Below are 9,503 nucleotides of genomic sequence, written 5' to 3'. Positions count from 1 at the left end.
CTTGATCCGTTTACGTATTATTTGTGTGACCCTACGGGTTCAGTCAAGAGTAAGTTGTGGATTAATATCATTAATTCCACTTGAACTGAAGCGGCCTCTAGCTAGGCATTCAGCTCACTTGATCTCACTGAATTATTAACTTGTTAATTAATACTGAACCGCATTTATTAGACTTAATATTATATGCATACTTGGACCAAGGGCATTATTTCCTTCAATATTTACCATCATCTAATCATAAAATTACTTTATTTAACACGTTAATACTTCAAATGACCTTAAACTATAAAAATGAGCATAAAAGACACATTTAGAGAAAAAACGACTAAAATATACGCAAGACAAGATCATGTTACTATTAATGCAAAAACGCGATATACGAACTAAAAATGATAAAACAAAGTAAAAATAAGAATAAAATGCATGCTAATAAAATGAAATAAAATCCTAGGCTAAGAGTGACGTAAATGTCGCTCGTCACATAGAAAATGTTGGTTCACCTTATAGAATTTGATAATTCTCAAAAGATGAAAGTTCTTGTTGTGGTCTTGTAGTTGTTGGTGAGAAAGAGTTCGAATCGGAGAAATAGAGATTTAGTGTTCCATAATTTGGAAACTGTGGAAAATTTTGTGAGTTTGAGACCTCTTAAGAATTTAGATCAATTGGATAACTAGACAAAGTAGGTGTAAATTTTGGATTATTTTAGAGTTGTGAAGAGTGTTTGGATCTTGGGAAATTTTTTTTGACTACATTGGAAGATTTGGGAAATTGAAAAGTTTTATAAAAGTACTTCAATATTGGTCTCATTTTATAGAGGAGGAAAAACTAAGTTTGTTAGTATAAATTTTTTAATTTCTTAGTTTGTATTTTTTGAGATATTATCGTTTGAAATATTTCTAACGTTCATATTATTCAAAAAAATCATAAGTAATTTACATCCATTTATTTTATAAGATTATACTTGATGACGTCTGCAAAAATATGGAGCAATCTTTGATGTGTCAGCAATTTTGGATTTTTGCTCCAATTGCAATTACACGTGTCTGGCTGAAAACATATGCCACGAGTCTTGTTTTGGTCGTGAGCACGACCAGGTCATCTCTTCCTTTCTCCCTATTTCATCTCTCTCTTCATTTTTAATTATTTTCCCCCCGACTTTCACCTCATGCCTCGTCACAACCAACCATTGTCAATGCTCTTATATACTTCGTATAAGGCTAATTTAATTTTGTTAAATATTCTTCTTTGCAGAATTCTCTTATATATTTTCCTTTTTATTTATGTGTTTCTCAAAACAAAATTTTTCCTCTTCTTTAAACCAACATATTGTTTTCGTGTTCCTCTGTTTTGTGGCCTCGTGCCTACTCTCTTTGACACAACCTTTATCTTTATTTTATTTCTCTTACTTTACGTTCCGCAGATAATTCCTTATAATAGTCCATGTTAGACAACCCTTACCATTTTGGGGCTAAGACTTGATCGTTGTTGTTTTGTTTATACCCCTTACAAGATAAAAGATTGAAATTATTTGGCACCCAAAACCAATGAGAAGTTGATAGGTTAAGTAAAGCTATCAAAACGGTTACTTGAGTCAGGTCCGGGTCTGATCATCTCGGGTCATGATCCGATCAGGTCATGTCAGATTACTTTATCGTCCAGGCTCAGGTCGGGTTAGGTTGATTTCTAGTCAGGTCAAGTCGGGTTATTTTTTCATTTCGAGTATAGGTCGGGTCTTATTCCGGTCGGGTATAATTTCGGGTTCGGGTCTTATCGAGTCGGGTTTTAGTCGGGCCTCTACTCCATCCGTTTCTTTTTGTTCTTTACGTTTTCCTTTTTTGTTCTTTACATTTCCTTTTATATTATCACATAAATGTTTTAGTATTCTATCAAAATTTGTCAAATGATTATTTTAACCAATTAAATTCACTTGGTCATTTAATATCTCACACTTTTCTATTGGGACATTAAGTTTTTCTCATTTTTCCAATATCAGAATTTTTATAAGAGTGAAAACATTATAAATAAACGTAATGTTCCTTGTTTAAGTAAAAAAAATAGAGGAATCTCAATGCACATTAATTAGTCGTTAATAAACGTGCAAAGGGCGAAACGTAAAGAACAAAAATAAACAAAGGGAGTAGCACTTAATTTCGGGTATGTGTCAAATTCAAATCGAATAATATCAGGTCGGTTAAAATTTAGGTTGGGTTCAATCTCGGACACAGGTTAAGATTGGGTCCAATAACTATCAGGTCTAGTCATATTTTTAAGCTATAATTATTTTTTCTTAATTATATTGTAAAAATTAATGATTCATTAATTTCAAATTTGAGATTCATTTAAACCAATTAATCGTGTGTTTTTGTCAAGTCAATATATGCATAAAGTTAATATGAGATTATGAGTCAATAATCGATTTGGTCATCTCAACTTTTAAAGCGTAAAATGTATACTAACTATAAATAATATTAATTAAAGATAAGCGAAACACATCATGTACGATTTTACATACTAGCAATATATACTAAACATTGTAGGATTAAAACAAGATTAAAAGCTACAACAAATTACCAATAACTCAAAAGCATTGCAGGAACAAAACAAGTTGTCAAGTTAGAGATTGTTTATTTTTTTAAAGGAAAATTTGCCAAATACAACCTAATAAAGTTCTCTATTTGCCAATTACAACCTCAAATTTCTAATTTTGCCAATTACAACCTTAAACTTATACATCCATTTTAAATTACAACTCGAAGTTATTTTCCGGCAAAAATCACCGGAATATGATGTCATAATGTTATTAAAAAAAATTACATAATTTCTATATAAAAAATTAAATCGTTAAATAAGAATTAAAACAAAAAAATCAAAAAAATAATTTTTTCATATAGATATTATGTACTTTGTATTTTTTTTAATAACGTTATGACATCATTTTTCGATGATTTTTGCCGGAAAGTATTTTCGGGTTGTAATTTAAAATAGATGTACAAGTTTAAGGTTGTAATTGGCAAAATTAGAAGTTTGAGGTTGTAATTGGCCAAGAGAGAACTTTATTAGGTTGTATTTGACAAATTTGCCTTTTTTTAAATAATATCAAACTTAGGTTAAATTTGGTTTTATACTTTTCACTTGTTCCAGATTAGATAATGAAAAAAAATAAAAAATATTCACTTGATTTAAGTTACTAATTGGTTAGGTCAATGACAAGTCGGGTAAAACCAGGTAAAGAGTTGTCACGGTTCGGGTCAATAACTAGTTTAATCGGGTTATAATTAGTTTCGGTTTGACATCGGGTTGGGTGTTGAATCGGGTTTGGGTCATTGTTAGTCGGGTCAGTTCTGTTATCGATTATATTCCGGTCGGATTCGTGTTCCGGTCATGCATTAACGGGTCGAAATCGATCATGAATTTTTAATGAATCGAGTATGATCGAATTACAGGTTTCCTATTTTACCAATATTTCAAATTCATATTGGTATACGATCCTTACAAATACAGATTGGTTCAGGAGGGAAATCACGTTTCCACATCAAAGTGGGTCTCTTTAGCCGTAATAAATACGGCACACATCGGATAAGAATAAGATAAGCTCTTGAACAAAACGAAGAGCCATATTAATTTCCCACCATTGATTTAATTAAGACCATCTTCGACAATCAATAAAGTGATCTGGCAGAGAGAGAAACCTGAATTCACTACCTATAAGAAGCTCACAAGTGGCATCCATGTGGGTTCTCCCCATAGCCGTAATCAATAAAGTGATCTGGCAGAGAGACAAATAGCTTCCTTTGCTGCTTCATGTGCAGCAATGTACTCCGCTTCAGTTGTAGAATCCGCAATGGTGCTTTGCTTAGCACTTTTCCAGCTTACTGCACCTCCGTTGAGGCAAAAGACAAACCCAGACTGTGATCTGAAATCATCTTTGTCGGTTTGGAAATTTGCGTCCCTATAGCCTTTAACAATTAATTCATCATCTCCACCATAGACCAGGAAGTCATCTTTGTGCCTTTTCAGGTACTTCAGAATATTCTTGGCAGCAGTCCAATGTTCCTCTCCTGGGTCTGACTGGTATCTGCTCGTAGCACTGAGTGCGTACGCAACATCCGGGCGTGTACATATCATAGCATACATTATTGAACCAATCAATGATGCATATGGAATCCCATTCATTCGTCTACGCTGATCAAGTGTTTTTGGGCACTGAGTCTTGCTTAGAGTCATTACATGAGACATAGGTAGGTAGCCTCGCTTGGAGTCTACCATCTTGAACCTATCAAGTACTTTATTGATATAAGTGCTTTGACTAAGTCCAATAATCTTTTTAGATCTATCTCTGTAAATCTTGATGCCTAATATGTACTGTGCTTCTCCTAGATCCTTCATCGAAAAACATTTCCCAAGCCAAATCTTGACAGAGTTCAACATAGGAATGTCATTTCCGATAAGTAATATGTCATCGACATATAATAATAGGAAAGCAATTTTTCTCCCACTGACCTTCTTGTATACACAAGATTCGTCTGCGTTCTTGATGAAACCAAAGTTACTAACAACTTCATCAAAACGTATATTCCAGCTCCTGGATGCCTGCTTCAATCCGTAGATTGATTTCTTTAGCTTGCATACCTTTTTAGCATTCTTTGGATCCTCAAAACCTTCAGGCTGTGTCATAAATACAGTTTCTGTTCAAACGCCGTTTAAGAAAGCGGTTTAAACATCCATCTTCCATATTTCGTAATCGTAATATGCAGCGATTGCTAACATTATCCGAATAGACTTTAGCATTGCAACTGGTGAAAAGGTTTCATCGTAATCCACACCGTGGAATTGCCTGTAACCTTTTGCAACCAATCTAGCTTTGAAAACTTCAAGTTTCCCATCCTTGTCCTTTTTCAGTTTGAAAACCCATTTGCTTCCAATGGCTTGGTAGCCATCTGGCAAATCGACCAAATCCCATACTTGGTTTTCTGACATGGAGTGTAATTCAGATTGCATGGCTTCTTGCCATTGCTTGGAGCTAGGGCTCGTCATAGCTTGCTTGTAAGTCGCAGGTTCATCACTTTCAAATAATAGAACATCATAGCTCTCGTTCGTCAAAATACCTAAGTACCTTTCCGGTTGAGATCTATATCTCTGCGATCTACGCGGGGTTACATCTCTAGATTGACCATGATTCTCACCAGATACTTCTAAATATCTCTGAGTTTCATCCTGAATGTCATCTTGAGCATTCTCTAGAGTTTGTTGTTCGACTCGAATTTCTTTGAGGTCTACTTTTCTCCCACTTGTCATTTTGGAAATGTGATTCTTTTCCAAAAAGATACCATCTCGAGCAACAAACACCTTGTTCTCAGATGTATTGTAGAAGTAATACCCCTTTGTTTCCTTTGGCTAGCCCACAAGGATACATTTGTCAGATTTTGGATGAAGTTTGTCTGAAATTAATCGCTTGACGTATACTTCACATCCCCAAATCTTAAGAAAAGACACTTTTGGAGGCTTTCCAAACCATAACTCATATGGAGTCTTTTCAACAGCTTTAGACGGAGCACTATTTATAGTGAGTGCAGCTGTATTTAGTGCATGTCCCCAAAATTCTATTGGAAGTTCGGCCTGACCCATCATTGACCTAACCATGTCTAGCAAGGTTCTGTTACTCCGTTCCGACACACCGTTCCATTGTGGTGTTCCAAGAGGAGTCAATTCTGATAGAATTCCACATTCTTTCAGATGGTCATCAAATTCATAGCTCAGATATTCACCGCCTCTATTAGACCGCAGTGCTTTAATCTTCTTTCCTAATTGATTCTCTACTTCACTCTGAAATTCCTTGAATTTGTCAAAGGATTCAGACTTATGCTTCATTAGGTAGACATAACCATATCTACTGAAGTCATCAGTGAAAGTGATAAAGTAGCTGAAACCACCCCTAGAATTTGTACTCATTGGTCCACATACATCTGTATGGATTAAACCCAATAGTTCAGTTGCTCTTTCTCCAACTTTAGAGAAAGGTTTCTTTGTCATTTTGCCAAGTAAACATGATTCGCACTTACCATAATCCTCTAAGTCAAATGGTTCTAGAATTCCTTCCTTTTGAAGTCTTTCCATGCGTTTCAAGTTAATATGGCCTAATCGACAATGCCACAGATAGGTGAGATCTGAATCATCCTTTTTGGCCTTTTTGGTATTTATGTTATAAACTTGTTTGTCGTGATCTAATAAATAAAGTCCATTGACTAATCTAGCAGATCCATAAAACATCTCTTTAAAATAAAACGAACAACTATTGTCTTTTATTAAAAAGGAAAATCCCTTAGCATCTAAGCAAGAAACAGAAATGATGTTTTTAGTAAGACTTGGAACATGGAAACACTCTTCCAGTTCCAAAACTAGCCCAGAGGGCAACGACAAATAATAAGTTCCTACAGCTAATGCAGCAATCCGTGCTCCATTTCCCACTCGTAGGTCGACTTCACCCTTGCTTAACTTTCTACTTCTTCTTAGTCCCTGTGGATTGGAACATAAGTGTGAGCCACAACCTGTATCTAATACCCAAGAAGTTGAATTAGCAAGTATACAGTCTATAACGAAAATACCTGAAGATGGAACGACTGTTCCGTTCTTCTGATCTTCCTTTAGCTTTGGACATTCTCTTTTGTAATGGCCTATTCCATCACAATAAAGACAGCTTGATGTGGACTTGTCCTGCTTTGATTTAGCATTGCCCTTGGACTTTCCACTTTTCTTGAACGGTCTCCCTTTAGCCTTGAGTAAATCTTTGGCTTCACAGTCCAGTATTATCTCAGCCTTTCTGACAAGGTGAACAAATTCTGCAACTGTTTCTTCTCTTGGTTCACTTAGGTATAGTTGCTTGAAGCGACCAAACCCACTGTGCAGTGAATTGAGCAAGATAGAGACTGCCATCCTTTCGCTTATTGGTGTTCCTAGCAGACTTAGGCGATCGAAATATGAAAGCATAAGATCCACATGGAACCTTAGTGGGACGCCTACCCTTTGTTTAGTGCGAAGGAGCTGAACATGTGTTTCTTGGACTTCCATCCTATAACACCTGTTGGGAGAACTAACCTTTAGACCAGACATTGATTCAATCAACTCATGGACGTTCAGGTCCCTGTCCTCCGTGCTTCCACGACAGATATCCCTCAGATTCTTGATGAGCGTAAAAGGTTCATAAGCTACAAACCTTCTAGCCCATTCATCAGGGATATTGTTCAGCATGAGACTCATAACCTTTTTGAGATCCGCATCCCAGGCAGAAAATATTTCAAGGGTCATGTCTCTGGCATAGTAGCTTGGCATGAGATGTAACAGTACATACTCAAGTCCATTGAGTCTGACTATTTCAACTAGCTTCTCTTCCCATTCAAGAAAATTTTTTAGGTTCAGCTTGACCATAAGCTCAGAACCCATGATGATGTTTTGATTGGTGTTTGCCATAGTTAAAACTACAATTGAAAAGAATAAACAAATAAATAACCATTCACAGTTTCTCTTAATAAACTTAAATTCTAGCATACATGCATAATTCAATGTTCATTAAGAATTTTATTCAAGTTATGTGTTCCGGCAGGTGTGAATAAAATGATTCCAAGACCCTAAAATCCATTGAAGAATTAAGCACATTATGTATTTAGACTCAATTCTAAAATCTTTTAGGTAAGCAAAGGCCTTTTGCTAATAGTCTAGAAACCACTCTTGGTTGATAGGTACGTCTAAGAACTTATTAGGTAAACCTATCGATTTTGCCACGACATAAAAGGACTCCTTACTTATATCGTTGAGTTTCACCAAAACTAACATGTACTCACAATTATTTGTGTACCTTACCCCTTTAGGACCAATAAGTAACACCTCGCTGAGCGAAAACTATTACTAGATTGATGTAAAGGATATCCAAGCAAGTGTTTATTTTGGCATGGCACCTTTTAGCTCAATTTTTAAGTTTGGAACTTAAGGCTCTTACTATGTTGGTTAGATTTTAAGTGAACTAAAATCCTTAATCATGCAACATAATCAAGCCACAATCTCATGCATAATTAAGACATATTTGAAGCAATAAATAACTTAAAGCATGCATAAGATAAATGTGATCTAGTATGGCCCGACTTCATCTTGAAGCTTCAACTTCAAAGTCCGTCTCAAAAATGGTAACTTCGTCTTGAATTTCACCGTGGGAGGCGCCATTTTCTTCAAATAGGATAATCTATAATTAAACTAATTACAACTAATTGATGGTACGCATACCATATTTAAATTGAAAAACAAATTTGGTGCATTAGACCAATTACATTCAAATTAATGGTACGCGGACCATATTTTCTATCCTATTTGGGCCATACTAGTCACTCCATAACCTGCAAAACAGTACATATACAATATATACCATTCACCCATTCATTATCATGAATGGCCCACATAGCTGGTTCTTAAAACACGTTATGCATCACATAAATATTTGCAGCAATTAATTAAGGGCACCAATAATCTACCAATTATTCAGTCCTTATTAATTCTAATCAAGTTGTTTAACCTTAAAGGATTTGTAGACCTAATCAAGAGTTTATGACTAAAAATGCTCCCACTTAAACCAATAAATTCATATGCTTTACTAATTTTAAACATAAAAATGTATTTCTAGTCTAACCGGAAACATACAAATTTAATTAAAATTTAAAGCTCATATAAATTTATAATCGAATCCATTAATTTAATTTATTTCAGTTGAATTAAACGAATTTAAATTAATTCAAGATTTAATTTTAGTAAAATAATTAGTATAAATAAAATTTATAATAATTATAATATTTCAAAATTAAAATCCGAGAAAATAATTTAAATTACGAATTTTAAAATTAATTAAAATCGTTTCCGAACTGAAAATTAAAAATTAAATTCAAAACGCATCAATCGGGTCAAGACGAGGCCATGGGCTTGCGCCCATGCCCCGTTGAGTCCTCGAGGCAACATCGCCCCTCACGAGTGATCGCACAGCAAGGCACGAGCAGCTGCCACGCGCAAACGCAGCAAGCCGAGCCACGCATGCGCGCAGCATCGCTCGCTGCTTCGTAGCGCAGCAGTTGCTTGGCGAGGCTGGGCGAGGCAACGCTCGTGCTGCGAGGCACCCCTCGCTGCCTGCCATGCTCGCTCGCCTTGCTCCTTCGCCCACCCGCCCATGCATCATCGCAGCACTCGACGCAAGGCAGGGCTGCTGCCTTGTGCTCGCGTGCTACTCGCCTTGCTCGCTGCATTCGTACCGCATGGGCGACGAGCAAGGCCCGCACTATACAACACCCCTTAAGGGTAACACGTAGCGTCCATTGCTTTGTGCGTGCAAGTTTTATGAGCGAATTGCATAAAAATTAAAACTTTTATTTCCAAAATTAATGACAAATTAATAAATCATATTAATTTCATAATTTTAGGGCGAAAAATCAAAAATTTATTAATCAATTAATTTCCGATTAACATGGATTCAA

This window comes from Spinacia oleracea, chromosome 1 (genome assembly GCF_020520425.1).
Source record: "Spinacia oleracea cultivar Varoflay chromosome 1, BTI_SOV_V1, whole genome shotgun sequence".
In the NCBI taxonomy this organism is placed as follows: Eukaryota; Viridiplantae; Streptophyta; class Magnoliopsida; order Caryophyllales; family Amaranthaceae; genus Spinacia; species Spinacia oleracea.
This window is presented reverse-complemented; position numbering follows the sequence as displayed.